General features: G+C 33.9%; 1 long non-coding RNA gene across 1 annotated transcript in view; it reads right to left on the reverse strand.

The window, feature by feature from the left end:
* Positions 1-1392: 1392 nt before the first annotated feature.
* Positions 1393-16793, reverse strand: part of LOC110468856 (uncharacterized) — a 72579-nt gene continuing 57178 nt past the window's right edge. Inside the window, exon 3 of the long non-coding RNA XR_002465159.3 lies at positions 1393-5458. This is a non-coding gene — a long non-coding RNA (uncharacterized LOC110468856). The remainder of the gene's footprint in view (positions 5459-16793) is intronic.

The raw sequence follows: 16793 nt of genomic DNA on the forward strand, positions 1-16793 counted from the left end.
CTTTTACTAGTGATGGTTTTTCTTGGGCATTTCTATGTTGCCTTTCTAGAGGAATTTACCATGAAACATGGAAATATCCAGCCTCATATTTCTCTCAGCACAAACATAAGAATTATTTATTTAATCAGAGAGAATATGCAAAAATATATTCTTTTTAAGTTGGGGACAGAAAGGAAAAGATTGAATAAAGATAGGATTTTCAATATCAAGAGGTGCAGCTACTTTCTGACTATGCCTATTTTGTTATCCAGAAAAAGAGCGTTTTTGCAAGTTGACAGCACTGGAACACAAATAAAGACACTTTAGAAGTAAATTACAGGAAGATCTTAAACTGTGATAGTCTGTCACTTGGATCTTTAACAGCAGAAGGAAGTAAATTATCCAGATCAGTATTAGGCAAGAAATTGGTGGCACTGCTAGAAAACATCTTGAATTGCATCACTACTACTTAAGCCTGGCTGACAACAGAATCTTCACTGAGCAAGATGTCTTAACTTTAAAGAAATTACAGTGTTTAACAACCACAGACAGCCTGCCCAGATCACTTAAGTGAAGTGCCAGTGAAGAACAGTGACAGAGAAAGGTGTTTGAGTACCTAGCAATCCAGTCAGTTTATATTTTCCATTTATTTGCAGAAACAAATAGAACGCTAATGCAAAGAGGTCAAAGCCTAGGCAATTTTTTCTCCTTTCTCTCTTTGTGACCAAAGAAAGAAGAAAGCAAGTTTTGTTGTAAAAAACCCTTCAACTTTCCTAGTAGAAAAAGTAACCACTAGAAACTTTTCCAACTTATTGAGTACCATACTTGGAAGTCTTTATTCTGTGTTGCTGACCAATCTTGTATTCATAATAGAGGGCTCCTCAGGTGATGATCCTCAATATTCAGTACGTCAAGAAAAATACCATAGGACCAGAAGGAATTTTTGGATCATCTAAATTTATCAAGATCTCTCCAATCTAGTTGAGGCTTAAGGTCCTTCCTATAAAGTCTTTCTTTTCCTTTTCTCCTTTTCATTGAGTTAAAGAAATTACATGAGCTGCCATCCTGCCATGTTCACATATTTGAAGCACTGTCTGTATATAGGATACCCAGTGGGACTGACTTTTGAAGAAAATGTGCCAATCCTTCTTGCTGAACATGGTCTTCTGTCTTGGTTCTAGAATTCAGGCTAAGGCCCTGTAGTGGTCAGTATGTTCATTGATCCTTCACCAAGATCCATTTTATATAGCACTGACAAAAAATGCCAAACTTCATGTAAAAACAACTACATTTTTTCTGCCTTAAACCTCTCTCCTTTGATCAGTGATGTTCTGCATATTGGTTTCACACATAAGCAAACCTTTTTCCAAAATCTCTCATTTATGGAAATGAAAGTCAAAAAATTCATTGAAATTTTGCCAATCCCTTTAATAGTCTTATATCACAAACACTTCTCTCTAAAATTGTCACCAAGGCAAATCATTTAGAGAAAGAAATAATTTTTAAAGTGTCTTAATACATGGGCAAGTTTTTTGGGGGGTTTTTTGGGGTTTTTTTTTAAGAAAAATATAACCAAACAAAGAAAACTTTAAAAATCTGGGTATTTAGATGGATAGACAAGTAATATTTTTGGTTGGTGTAATACATAGTAAGTAACGTGTCATTTTGGTTCAGCCAATGAAGTAGAAAATTTGAAATCTGTTGAGAAATATGAGATGAAGCTACGTAAATCAACAGTGAAAGAAAAACATTTTATATTTTGCTATTAAGATAACACAATACTTGAATCCAAAACCCTGTTATTGAATTTGCTATTGAAATCTCCATATTAATTAACCTTCAGTTATTGCTGGTCCTTCAGTACATTATGAAAAAACAGGATAATCTTGTTTTTGTCTTATTCAATTTGCAATAATGAATATTTACACAGAGGGCAATAATTTATGTTTTTCTTGTCCTCTCCTAATTTGTATTTGCATTTAGAGCTCATGTCATTGTAGGATATTCTGCACAAGGTAAGATATTTTCAGACTGTTACTCAGAAGCATATTAATTATGAACATCTATGTTTTTATAAAATTGATGGCTTTGTGATAAACACTTAGTTTTTCCTGAAAATGCACCTCCTTTAAGGTCACCAAGTTAATTTCAAATCTTTAGAAATAGAAAGGATACAGCATGCTTTTGAGAAGCAGTAGTAAAACCTGTGTGTATGCAAAGGACATGATTTAGAGATCTTTGTGAAAGGGTCATAAAAAGTGTTCGTAGCCTATGGTTTGGAGATGTATCAGCATTTCCTATCCAGCATTTGTATAAGCAGTAACATACAGGGAAATCAGCAGCAAAAGGATGGAATGATTTATGATATGCTGATGATACAGGTACTGCAGTGACTGAGAAACAGCTGAGATTGGACTGGAGCTAGATTTGTAATGCAGAACATTGGTGTGACTCCAGAATGTGAAACCAGGCAAGTCTCTGGAGGAGGCAGCAGGGATTTAAAAGATCCTCCTCTTGAGTCTGTTACAGGCTGGTTTACAAGCTTTTGATTTTAGCAGTTAGACAGAAGCCTAAGGAATTGTTCTTGACTGATCTTGAGTGTTGTGGTAAAAGAATAATTGTTTTTTTATTCCTTTAAGACTACACTAGTGAAATGAAGCACACATGAAAAGTTTAACTTAGGTCTAGGCAGAATCTTACATTGATTTTCTTGTGACTTTCCACATTTTTAAAGATTATGAAAGAAACTAACAAAACTAGCAAACAAACAAAATGTTTTAAAAGGCCTGAGCCTCATTAAGAAGAGATATGTCTGCTCATATTCTACTTAGAGTCTGAAATGCATGCTGTAGCATGCCAGGAACAATATCTTTAGAATCTGCAGTAGATAATTGCTGATTCTGACCTCTAAATAGAGCATACACCTGTTAAAGGTTATCTCACATGCTGAGATACACTGTGCCTCCCAGTGCATTCATTCCCAAGATTTTTTCCAATGAATACGGAAACACAGTGCGTGATAATTGGTAGAGGCGGGTAGAGGATGGAAAAGGGAACACAAAAATATGAACATCATTAATTAGTTCACTTCTAACTAGCATGTTTCCATTGAAGACATAGCTGAGGTCTTGATTTTTACCTTCCACAAACTAAACTAAAAAAGAGTGAATATTCAACAGTGTTTCTCATTTGTGCTGATATAGAAACCCATGTATTTGGAGGATCACTGAGCACTGTAGGACGGTTTTAAGAGAAATATTTGCCAAAGCTACACTACTGCAGAATTCCAAAATCCCTTTGATCGGATGCTTGAAGTGGGACAGCCACTTAATACCAACGTGTATCTAATAGCAGGTGTATGTATCTGCCAGCTCTCCCTGGAGCTTGTAGCCCAAACTTCTTACATCACCCTATCCTCACAACTGACTTGCCTGGAAATACCTGCCACGAGTTCAGGTGAATTAGGTTCTTTCAATACATTCAGTATAAATCCTTAATTTCTGATTCTTCTGAGGTGTGCATATGTTTAGCACACATATCTGGTGTTTTCTGTATTTTAAACAGTTATATGCTCTCACTTTTTTTTTGCTGAATACCTCAACTAAAGAATTAATCTGAAGCCACAGAGCCATATTCCTTTGTTCTTAACTTTCCAATAACCAAAAGAAAAACAGATGTCAGGTTATAAAAGGTTATTTGGTTTATTCTCTTTTCCTTAGCCTTTTTAAAAAATATTTTGTATGTTAAATTAGATAAATATTATATTTCCAAGAAAAATAATTATTGGGTTAAATTAAAAGCAGTGATTTAAAGTGGAGAAAAGCAGACTACATTTTTCTAATTATTTTTCTCTACATTTGTATTCTACAGCCAAAAAGAAAATATTAAAGTAAAATGTGCACCTCCCCACATCAATATACAACCTACCCATTTTCTATGCATATAAGGAGATGTCATAGTCTTATAACACAACCTTATTTAAGACTTTTAAGTAAGGTGTCTGTATTTCCAGTAGTTGCCAAAAGTTAAAATGTAACAAAGTTTTAGGAAAGCCATTAAAAAAATTAGGAAAATCTCCATATATGTGCCCATATGTTGAGTACTGGATGCAGTTCTGCTCCTTGATTCTCAGTAAGAATATTCTAAATCTGAAAATGAAAGAGGAAAGAAGATAAAAGATAAACTATGACAATTATTGAGGAATGATATCACTTACAATGAATGACAAGGCAAAGATTTACTCTGATTAAGTAAATACTGCTTTTGTAACTTTTTTCCATCAATTTACTAATTTCTCTAGTTTGCTACTTTTGCATGTCTAGGAATTTTATTTTAAAAGGCTGATGATTATATATCGAACATTATATTTACTGCTTGATTGCTCCATACTCACCTATTTGCCAATGGAAAAATTAATGAAATATATAGTCCAGAAAAATTGGTTTTGAAAGGAAAATGTATAATGCAAACCCTAATCCATAATTTTATTTATATTAGGGCACTGAGGCATTATGATAATGTACACTGATATCTGGCTAGACTTTCAGTCAAATTCTAAATCCACAAACAGTTGCATTTATTTATCTTCATATTTTCTGGAAGCCACCAAGGACTTTCTGTGGTCTTTGAGGGAAGATTTCACAAAATGTTAAATGTCCATAATGTTAGGTTTTCACATAAAATTGTCCCAGCCTAAATGCTAGGCTCAGACTTTAGAATGGGGTGATCATCTGATCTTCTCAGACTGCTAGATATTATGAAATATTTGAGAAAATTTTATTCTTCAGTGAAACAAGGAGATCTCTTTCTTTCTTTTCCCATATATTTATGGCACAGACATACCACATAATCAAGAGTTTGATGAGTTTCCAGGGATCTAATAAAATATAATACAATTATATTACAATCAAAACACCTGAATAAAATAAAACATTTAAATATTACCCACGAAACTATTTTCTGTGTCTATAGTGAAAAATGATCTTAGAATTTCAGGGAGATTTGATTAGTTGTGTTTTGGATTGTTTTGAAAAAGTTTTGTTCACCTGTCACTCTTCAAATTCATGTGACTGTTCATCTGTTTTGCACAATGAAGCATATAATTAGCACTAAAATTGAATTTACAATTGCTTTTCAGAATTCTTCTGTTCAATACAATGTGGGTAAGGACAAAGGAAAAAAATATCTATGAAGTAAAAATGGAGCAGAAATATTCATAAGGAAAGCACATACAACTTTGCTAAGCTGGCTAAAACAACTGGAAGAATTAAGCTGTTTGAAAGACATGAGAGAATGTAATGAAGAAATATGCCATCATATTTTTTGTTCTGTTTCTGTTTTCTTACCTGCTCTTTCATCCTTGCCTCAGGAGATAAAATTTTCTTCAGAACTGTTGCCCTCCTCACATGCCTTGATCCTTTCTCTTACCACAGCATTACTTCTACAACCAACGCCTGTTTCCCAGTGCAATGCAGAGAAGCTAAGAAATTAAAGAAACAAACACTTATGGTTTGCATACATCCTTTTTTTTTCAGAATTGACCTATTTGTAAGACATTTAGAAGGACTTTTAACTCATATTCTGAGTCCTACCCTGGGTCTCCTGTTGCCCAAACACACTTATAGCTGTCTTTGGGATTTATCATTTTTAATGTGCTCATTCTTGATGACCCATTAAGTGTTGACTTTTATTGTCATGCCTTAATCCCTGGTTTATACATGTTGGCAACAAGAGCAGTTTTGATTAGGAAATTCAAAATTGTATTATTTCCTAAAAGGTGAAACCTCCTGCTGGGTTCTCTGCAACATCTTATTTAATTTTTCACTTGTTGGACATTAAAGTAAACATTGTGGTATAAATAATAGTGTTTTAATATCACAAAAGATCTGTAACAGTAGTTTATCAACTGCTTATATAAGAAATCTGAATTGTAATCTAAACATAGAAAAATCTCCCCCTTTCATGAATAATATAAATACATTTTCAGTCAAGGCTGTCTATCAGTAAAATATTTTTAAATACTTGTACACTACTTTTTGTTTCAGTACATTCTTGAAAAACTGTTATAGGATCAAAAAGAACACATAGTATGTTATTATTAATAATGATAATTTATTTTAATAATTTTAGTTTATTTTAATAATGAGGATTTATTTTTTAAATTTATTCTAAGAAGCATTGTCATGCTCTGTCAATTTTATTCCTGTCTCCATAAAATCTTCCCTTGTCTAAACATTTATAGTACCATGAGAAAAGTAATTTTTATTGTTTTTTTCTGTATGCCTTTAAAACAGCAGGTTTTATTAGAGGTTGATGGGCCTTTTTTTTTCCTTTATCATCTTTTAAAACTATGTATTTTTTGATTTGCCTTTTTTTCTTAGCATCATCTTTAGAATGGATGTAGGATTTTTTTCTGCAGTACAGCATCTTGGTAAACAGGAAGTTACACAGTTTTCACGTTAGGCCATTTGGTATAAGGGAACTTAATTTACTTTATTTTCTTTATTTAATAAAGGTGACCCTCTGTCCAGTTGTCCAGCCAGCCAGCTCCACTGTCCCCTGAGACTTTCTTTTGTGCTATGGATTGACATTTCTAGAGTTTATAATCTTTGCATCTGAAAGAAATCCTTCAAACATCATTCAGTCACCATGCTGTGCCAGTGACAAGACTGATAGATTGGTAAGTAAATTTTGTGGTTTCCAGTTATCTGAAAGGCACAGTGCCTAGTTCTAGATCAAATCACCACACCTCAGTGCTGGCACAGTTAGTAACTGCACTGCCAATTGCTGCAGGAGCTGAATTGTGCTGTGCTGAGACTGCTGGAGAAACTTGAGTACTCTTGAATCTTACTTTCTCTTACTTTTTCTCTTATTTTGTAAGTTGAAACACCATGGGACTTCCATTACAATGTAATAAATATGCCACAATCTCAGTTTAATTATAGACATAAAATATGCATGGGCTACTTTGGAGGAAAAGCTATTAGTCTATTTCCCAGTATACCCTATTTTCAATGCTTTTCCAGTGTTCTCAAAATAAAAAGTTATAAACTCTGAAATGTATATCTTTGCAAATAGAGATGAATATAAATCTTATATCTGAGTGCATGATATTCCAGCCCATTACTCAAGATTTCTCCTTGAGCCCATTAACTGGGTGGAGGAACAGCTGCTTTCCAAGACATCATCTTCAGAAGAATCACAGCTTGAGGCAGAGGTCACAGAATTTTCACATATTTTGCCTAACAGGTAGGTGAAGAGTGCTTGGATATGTTTGCACATTGGCTTCCTATCCTGATATTGTAAACCTCCCTTTCAGTCATCTGCTGTTACTGAAACATGAATAATCAATGACTAATGTGGAAACAGGTCTTATAGAAACTGAATCATCCTAGTGAAGTAGAAACAGCCAATCATGTGAGCAGAATGGTGAGCATCTCTTACTATTCAGCTAAAACACATCCCATAAAACAAGGCACTTGTAAATGAAACATTATTTCTGACCAGCAGAGGCAGATAATTTCTCTAACACATACACATTAACTGACAATTCTGTTGCTGTATCAAGTAGCACAACAAATTCAAACTCAGCCAGCAGCTACAGTATGGCCATATATTGATAAAACTACCCAACTCATAGCTTATCCAATCTAATATCTCATTTCTAGAGGTCAGTACTAAAAGCTTTATAGGAAGACATAACCACTGATGCATGAACATATGCCCCCACATTGCATTTCCTTCTAAATCTAATAAACTTGGATATAAACCTTTAGGCATAAGAGCTGATATTTTTTAAATGTTCTACTTTTGAATTTTGCATCTCAGTGTAATGTAGTCATCGATTGAGTGTGCCCTTTGGGAGACTAGGTAAGGATCTTATCAATCACAAACTCCTTGGCAAATCTGTACTGTGAAAAATAAAACAAGCAAACAAAACTGTAATGCCTGTGTTTTGGATTGTTTTCCTTCTATTCTCATAGTTCTGTTTAACTCAAATGTCTTAGAAAAGATAGATATGTAAGAAATTACCATAATGAACTTTCTTTTCCTAAGACTGCTCAATGCATTTTCTTTTTGTCCCCACCTATGAAACAGAAAATTATTTTTTTGAAAGCAAGCATTAATTCTAATTCCAATGTTGTCATTGAAGTACATTGTCACTAACACTGCAATGAATATGCAACAATATCATATCTTCATAACTATTAAATTGAAACTCATTTTGCTAAGGACTCAATAATATAATCTATAAAACCTACAGTTACAGCATATAAATTCAGATGTTTTTTCTCAGTTACTAAAGATCTCTGAATATATTTCCATACCCATTCAAATATAGTGCATATAGAGTATTTTTGTTTGAATTAAAGGCTATCTGAAATTCATTAACCTTTCTTGCAGAACTTTTTGCAGAATATTTTTTAATATGCTTAGGAATGTGGGTATTGGCCTCATCAAACCTATAGTCAGCCCCAAATAACTGATATTTTTTGAGAAATATCTCCATTAAAGTATATTAATTGCAAAGATATTAATATAGTTTGGTTTTAATCTACACTGGCAGGGGGAGAAGAGTGATTCCCCATAAGAAGAGAATGGACTGAGTTTTGAAGACAAAATATTTAATAGAGCTAGAGATTGGAAGATTTTCAAGACAAATCTGGCAAGAAAGCCCAACAAGATTCTCTAAGAAATAAAAGAGGTCATGTTCAAAGCCTGAACCCCAGGGTTAACACCCTGTAAATAAAGAATCTTTGCCACAGGAGAAGATTAAAGTCTGTGAGTGAAATACATATGCCAGGTCAAGTGTAAAGATGACCAAACTGTTGAGTTTCAAGTGGATCAGGAAACTGAAATACAAGGTGTTCAAAGAGTGTTATAATTGCTGCTTTTTAGGTAAAAACAGTAGAACAGAACATTAACTACTGATATTACTATGAAAGCAAAGTCTGTGTATTGGACAAAGTCTGAAGTGATGGATAAATAAATATTGGTTTCTTGATCACTGATGTCTAGGAATTAAAATTAATCTTGATCCTCCCAATAAACTGTCCCCAAAAGAATAAATTCTCAAGCTTTGTCTTCACTTGTAAAATGTCCCAAGTGCTAACAAAGTCTGTAACACATAATTTAATATGTTTTAAGAGCATATGAAACAGAAAATGAAATGCGGCAGGTATACCTTTTTCAAAGGGCTTGACCCCATTGCAATTACAGTAAATCAAGAGGAATGCTTTTCAGATTATCAGCTGAATTGGTTTTAAGCAACATGAGATCAGAATCATCTCTCTTATTAAAAGAGAAACCTTTTTTACACTACACAGTACTGGAACAAATTCAGCAATTACCACACCTTAGTGCTGCAAGAAAGAGAGAGGTAAATTAGACACTGGTTAAAATAGAATATCACAGAAGACATGAAAATATATCCTGAAGCAGGTAGAAGGAAAAAAAATAAGAAATTGATAAAGCAACACAAAAGATAGATTATAAGGAAAAAGAAATCTCAATAGAGACATATGAAAGAAAATATTGAAAGAGGGGAGTGAATTTCCTCTCTTGGATGGATGCAATATAAAATAAATATCAAATTGGCATAAGGTCAGATCTAAGCATCAAAGCAGGTGTTCATTATCCACCCATAGACTCTGAAAATTTATCATCAAGGGCATCTGCTGCAGGCTCTCCCTTCTAGAACTGGTCTGTGATCAAGTGGTTTGCTAGCTCCAAGAGCATGGCAGAGCCTTTCATCTCCATCTCATGTCATGCTGCTTCTAGTCTTTGCATCAAAGGGTGTCATGCCCAAACATTCAACTTCTCATATCTTTCTAATACCAGGAAAGTCCCTGATAAAATAAAATAGATAAAACTAATGCTAAAGTCTTTCTTATGACAGTATTACCTGGGGTAATGGTGTACTAGGAAAAAAAAGAGCCTCTACTGGCATGACTAGAAAGAGGAGAATGCCTGGGGAGAAGAGTCTCAGAAATTATATGGAGAGCAGCACTAGAAAATCTGCAGTCTTCAGAGAGGAGAGGCAGAGTGAAGGGAAAAGGAAAGCTATTCTCATTCTGAATTTTAGAAAATTACTCCATTTTCTGCATGTGAGAATTCTGCAGTTATTGATTCATTGACTATACATGCAGAACTCAAAATATACAAAGTGCTGAGCTTATGAAATGGAAACAGAGAAAAAGCTAATGATCCCATAGCTGGGGAAGGGTGAATGAGGAAAAACATTCAGCAGAGTCACAGGGTAAAGTTCAAAGACAAGAGGATCAAAATTGTAGGAAAGAAATATTTTGTCAGTGATATCATTCTTGAGTCATAGAATAAGGATTAAATAAATAAGTAAAAGCATATATGTGGAGAGAAAACAATAGAATATGATGTAGAGCAGACACAAAAGGATAAACAGGAAAAACAGGAAAATGAAAATTAAATCAACCAACAGATACAGATAAAGCTCAAATTCTAAAGAACATTTTTAATTTTGTATACCATGAGGCTATCAAACTCCCTTGAAGATGATAAATCACAAATACGTATATGACTAGCATAAATTCAGATTTTATGCCTTTATGACAATTTCTTTCTAGCATTTACTATCCATTATGAATAGTTTTGCATACAAGTTATTTTAATTTTACATCAAGCTGAAGTATCTTTGTACTTTGTCTTTAGAACAACAGCAAAATCTAGACTAGTGGAGTACAAATATAGACCTACTGCATGAATTTTTTCTTTCCTAATCATTACATCTTGTAACCACTGATTTGTTTTGATGCAAATCAAATATAAACATTTATCTTAAAAAAAATACCCATTTGGGCTGGAAATGATCTGCCTATCTAATGCAAGTGCTTTATTTTCAAACATTGATACCACATATCAAAAAGTATTTGAAATGTATACCTGTGAAATGCTTTGGGAAAAAAATAAGGGATGTACAAATGTAAACAAATAGATCCCAAGATTAGTCCACTGATCAGTATTTAACTGGTAACATTTAGTCATCATCTAATCAGATGACATAATTAGAATGAATCCTCCTGGCATTACAATCTATGCCTATCGGAATATATAATTGATAATCACAAAATCATATGTCCGTAGGGAGTGTTTCTTTCTATTCTGTCAAATAAGTAATTTTATATTTTATTGTGCGTCATGACTATTGATATCCATTCTACATTTCCAGCTTAGATAATGCAATTAGGCACAATATTAGTCATGTATCCTATTGTTTTCTTACCATTAGGAAATTATCCACAGTATTTTCTCACGAGCAGTTTCACTGATTAATTCTTTGTGGTACAAAGATCATACGTATTTTTATTTTTATTAAATTGAATGTGGTTTTATTTCATTTGAACTAGTTCCATTCTACTATTCAATGCCAATTCAACATAGGCAACAAGAAGCATATGTAAATTAAAATACAAAATGTCTAGAAATTATCTAATTTTGGTATAGTCTATCAATTTTATCCTATTAAACCTATTAAATCTCAAAATTCTGTAATTAACTAAAAGGTTTGCAAAAGTTTGGAGAATATAGCAGTCTATGGAAATGATGTCAGCATTGCACTGCAACTATATTCATGAACACATATATATAGAATACATATATATAGATATATATTTGGCACATATATGCATACATAGTATCTATAATACTATATTTTTATGTATATATGATATTCATAGGGTTGGAGGGGTTAGCAGACACTGTCTTCTGTTTTCAAATGGCTCATGGGAAATTACTGTGGCTGTTATAATGACAATGAATAACAGATAGAAATCTACCATTTTATGATAACATTACATATACACTATGTATAGATATATGCACAAGTACACAATGCATGAATATCAACTTGGACCTCTTAAACATATACTATGCATGATAAAAATAAGTAGGCTACTAGATATGATCATCATTTCCAGTTATCTCCTCCTCCTTGTTTTCATAGAACTTATCCAGTCAGTGCTCTGCTCATAATTTTTTAATTATAAAGCAGATCCCACAGCAAATGGATTGGAATAAAATATCAAAATTCAGAATGTTACAATTAGGCTTGATTTAAACATCTCAGTTTAAGAGAATCATAGCTCAAAACAACTAAATAATTTAATGAAGCCTATAGGGAATTTGCACTGTGCATTGCATGTAAAATCTTTGTATCCAGCACACATACAGTAAATGATACATACAAGGGTAAAACATTCAATGACAATATATAATCTCTATTTATTCTCCCTCAGAGTCCAAGGCCTCACAAGTGAATCCTGGTTTCATTCTGTCCATTTTACATTTTTCTCCATTTTACATCCAGATGTAATATTGTGCTGTGTTAATCATATGATCAACTGAATAATAAAGGAAACCCCTGGATCATTCACCAAGTCCAAGTGTCCAGTGCCATGAATGCGCTCGTCAATTGTATTCCTCTATTTCCTGTGTACCACTAAAAATTTTTGCTAGAGAAAAAACCTTGCCATACATACTGAAACTTTCATTCTCATGCTGAAACAGTTCTCATATGACATTTTGTAATATGCACTGATTAAAAATTTATTTTAAATAAAGGATGTTTCCTTTCAAAGTCTACCAAAAAACTACCAAAGGGTAATAAAAGATGGAAATGAGAATTGAAATATTTTTTAATAACAAAAGCCTTATGTCCAAATAATACCTTCAAGCATTACTTCACCTGTGGGAAATATAAGAAACATTATTTTGAAAGCAGTTAATTTTGTGACAAAACCAGCTTGTATGAGTTTTACATAAAATTATTTTTATGCCAGTACTGCTGCATCTGCTTATCCTTGAAAGTACACTTTTCAAATTAATCCCCAGCAAAAGACTTGGATTTCCTCTTTTGGTTTCTTCAAACCAAGAATTTCACTTGACTTTTTTTGGGTGCTGCTTTGTTGCATTTTATGCAACAGTACTGAACTTGTTTTTCTGCGAGAACTAACATTTCTTTTTCTTTTCCTTTCTTTTTTTTTTTTTTTATTGACTACAGCTTGTAGAAAGAGTAATATAGGTATATGTTACATGTCCTGTTTTATCTAATTGGAATAGATTTAATAGTTACATGAATGTAGACAATAATTTCACTGGTAAATGAGCACTGGCACAGGTTGCCCAGAGAGGCTGTGGAGTCTCTGCCCTTGGAGATACTCAAAACCAGATGGATGTCCTTCTCTGGGTGAGCAAAGGGACTGGACCCAACAATCTCCAGGGTGCCTTTCCACCTCAGCCCTTCTGTGATACTGTGAACTCTACCACAGCTTTCCTTGTATGCCAAAAAACCCAAGAGTCCCTGGTGCAGTAGGCTCACTGGGAACCTTTTGTGTGGCCGTTGCAAACACAATCAAGAACTATCCAAAACCATCAGCAACATGAAAGTGGTAGGGAGAAAAAGGCAATAAGAGAGAGAGACAACATGCATATGTTGGTTTTACAGCTTAAATCCTCAGTACAACATAAATCCAAAGTACTCAGATTTTTTAAAATTTTACTGAGCTATGCCTATTGTAACAGCAAACTGTGCTCAACATCCAGAGCTGGTTTGAGGGTGTGAATACTCCTCTGCTACTTTAAACAGGGCTTCTTAGCTGGTCTGGAGGCTGTGCTATCATACAGACAAAACAAATTCATTCTTTTCAGATGAAGAAATTCCCCTTGTGCCCTCTTCTCTGGTAAGAGAAGGGCTGAAAGAGAAAACACAGCAGTAAATTAAAGAAGAGGCAGAATAAGTCTCCTGCCCTGCAGCCCACTGACATCAACATTAAGTGGAGGCTGGGTGTGATAAATAAACAGCAGCATTCCCAAGAGATAAAAATAAAAAGTACAGAGACATGGAGACACAGCTAGAAGATTTTTAATAATTATAACATAATATTTCAGAGTCCTCAGTGAAAGTGAAAAGCCTATTTTGCTAGGTGGTACATGAACTTGTACAAATATACATCTCCTACTTCAAAGTGTCCTGTTTATGAAATGTACTACACTTATGACAAGTTCCAGATTTCAAATGTGTTCTTTCTAATATTTTCTCAGTCTTTTTCTGGAGTAAATTGGCAGATCTCTGAAGAAGAAAGAAAAGTACACCTATAAACCAAGCACTCTGGTAAAAAATCACGTTATCCAGAAAACCATTTTCCCCTTTTCTGATGTCTGGGATGGCTGCATGTATAGTACAAAATTACTTATTTCTGCTTAGCTTCATTTGAGTTGAAAGGTAGAAGGAGAGATTATTCCCACTCTGTTGAGTTTAGCTGCCTCTAAGAGTGAGAGTGCTGGAGATGGGCATGGTAATTTAAAATATATCAGAAATAAGTGGCTAAATTTTTCTTAGTATCTTTCTTGTAAGGAAAGTATGTTTATATTAGAACACAGTTCTCTGAACATGTGTATACACGTATCCTGACAACTAGCATTGCAGATATGGAATGCTCAGTTAATCCTTAGAACATAAAGGAAGTAGTCCAGATGTGTGATTGTAATCTGTAACAGAATTTGCCTGAATGTACAAGCATTGCCCAAAAAGACATGAGAGAAATAATTATTGAGTAACTAAAATAACTTCTCTAAAATAAAATGGCTTCAAGAGAGCACATAACCCACAGAAGTGTAGGGTGAGAGGAAATCTGAGATCAGAGACCACCTTTTGCACTGCTCTCCATCACACCTCTGGAGAAAGTGCTGTTGGATGAATCCTGACAGGCATTTCTCTATACTGCTCTTGAGAACCCCCAATTCACTACATATCCTTATACATTTTCTTACAGCCAAACCAAATTCAATGCCAATGACTTGTGACTCCATCGATGGGTGGGTTAAGGACCTCCCAGTTTTTGATTTTTTGATAACAATGCCTTCTTAATCCCAGAATAAAAATTAAAATATACATGCTAAAAAAAAAAAAAAAATCAAGAAATATCTTGTTAAACTGTAGCAAGAATGGTTGAACAGGACTAAAAGGTATCCAGGAAGCTGTTGTGTGATGCAGAAACAGCAGTAACATGCACAGTTGTGTCAAGTATGTTAGAAGCAATGTCAGTGAATGTGAGAATTAAACTATTTCCTTCCAAGGACATACAAGGCAGGAGGCCACTTAAGAAAATTGAGACAGAACACAATTTCCACTTTATTCTCTTAGAAAAGAATTCAAATGTCCTTTCTATTCTTGTTGACAGAAAAGTTTCTCCCAGCCGGTAGCTGCCATAGCATCTTTCCTGGGCTTTGCCTTAGGTCTTAGTTGTCATGTGTCTCAAAACTGAAGGATATCCCTGAGAAAACAATATGAAAATAAGATTGTCTTGGCTTGCTTTGTTATTTTTTGTTCTTCTACAGTAAGCCAAAGAGGGCTTCAGAAATGTTCCCTAAAGAAAGGACTCCTTTAATATTATGAAATCATCAGAGAATGAATAATATGAAATCATCAGAGAATACTCATTACTCAGTACTTTTTTCTGAAAAGATCCTCAACAAATTTCATACTCCAATCTTTGCATTAAATACAGAAAGACAGTTTTTCATCACATCTATTAATACAGGAGAACTCTGAAGATTTAGTACTTTGTTATTTCAAGTTCTTCTACTAAAGTAATTGTGTAGGACAGACCTCACAGCCAAAAGAAGATCCAGAGCAGATTCATTGCCTGTGTCAGCTCATTCTTATTTCAGTGAGATTGTTCGGCACTAGAAATTAATTATTTTAGGTATTTTAAGTGCATTGGTCCTTTAGGTGAATGAATAATTAAGGTGCATCCCTTACAATGAAAGAACACATATAATCTGATCTACCTATAGTGGACCAATTGTTTCAGTTTTGAAGATATTTTCACTAGACCTTTGTAGCTCATATTTTATCTTACAGGATAAGTATAACTACAGTCAGATGGGTTCCATGGAACCTTTAAATGTTCAGCAAACCAAGACTAGACCACAATACTACAGTAGAGAATTTTCAGTTTATTTAACTACAGTGAGCAAGACTACAGGATGTATCGCTCAGTAACATGCATGGACAATCCCAGTTTTGTAGCTGAGTATAATTAATTTCACAATTTAATCAGATTACTTTTCATGAAGTTCACATATTATAAACTTACCAAGGATAATCATATGCATGTTTTGGTTAGCACAATTACACCAGAAGAAGTATGCTTTACCTATTTTTACTCTTTGTGCTCCAAATGTTAGGTATAAAATTTAGATTTTGATTACTATGTATTAACAAGAATTGTAATTGTTAGCCAACAATATGCCTCACAACTGAACCAGTATGTTAATGAAATATATCTCTAGGTCTCGTCATCAGTTTAAGTTTATTTTTCCAAATGAACAGCCTAACTGGTAATCAAAACACTAGAAAGTAATAAGAATAATTTTAGTATGTGCCGTCCATTCCATTTTTCTTATTACAGCATTAGTGTAATTGTTACAGGTCTGTCCATTCTTCCTTATACTGTTAATATGAACATCTATGTCCTTGAAAACTTGAGATTAAGGCCCTGACAAAGAGAAATGGCCCTTCCGTAGGCCTAAGCAACTGATCCTCCCTTCAACTAAGGAGCATTAAGGTACTTTGTCAAGGTAAGGGATGGAGTGCACACATTTTACAGGCCTTTCACTTTGCTGGAGTGGATTAACTGTGAAGAAAAACGTAGTCAGCCAAAGTCATTGGGTCCATGCAATTTTGTGTGAATAAATATTTCCTGTCAAAAAATAAGCACTGGTACTTTTTCTTTCACATCATATAAAGGTGGTGAAATTATTATATCCATTTCCCTGAG

Source organism: Lonchura striata, chromosome 3, assembly GCF_050655825.1.
Source record: "Lonchura striata isolate lonStrDom1 chromosome 3, ASM5065582v1, whole genome shotgun sequence".
Classification (NCBI taxonomy): domain Eukaryota; kingdom Metazoa; phylum Chordata; class Aves; order Passeriformes; family Estrildidae; genus Lonchura; species Lonchura striata.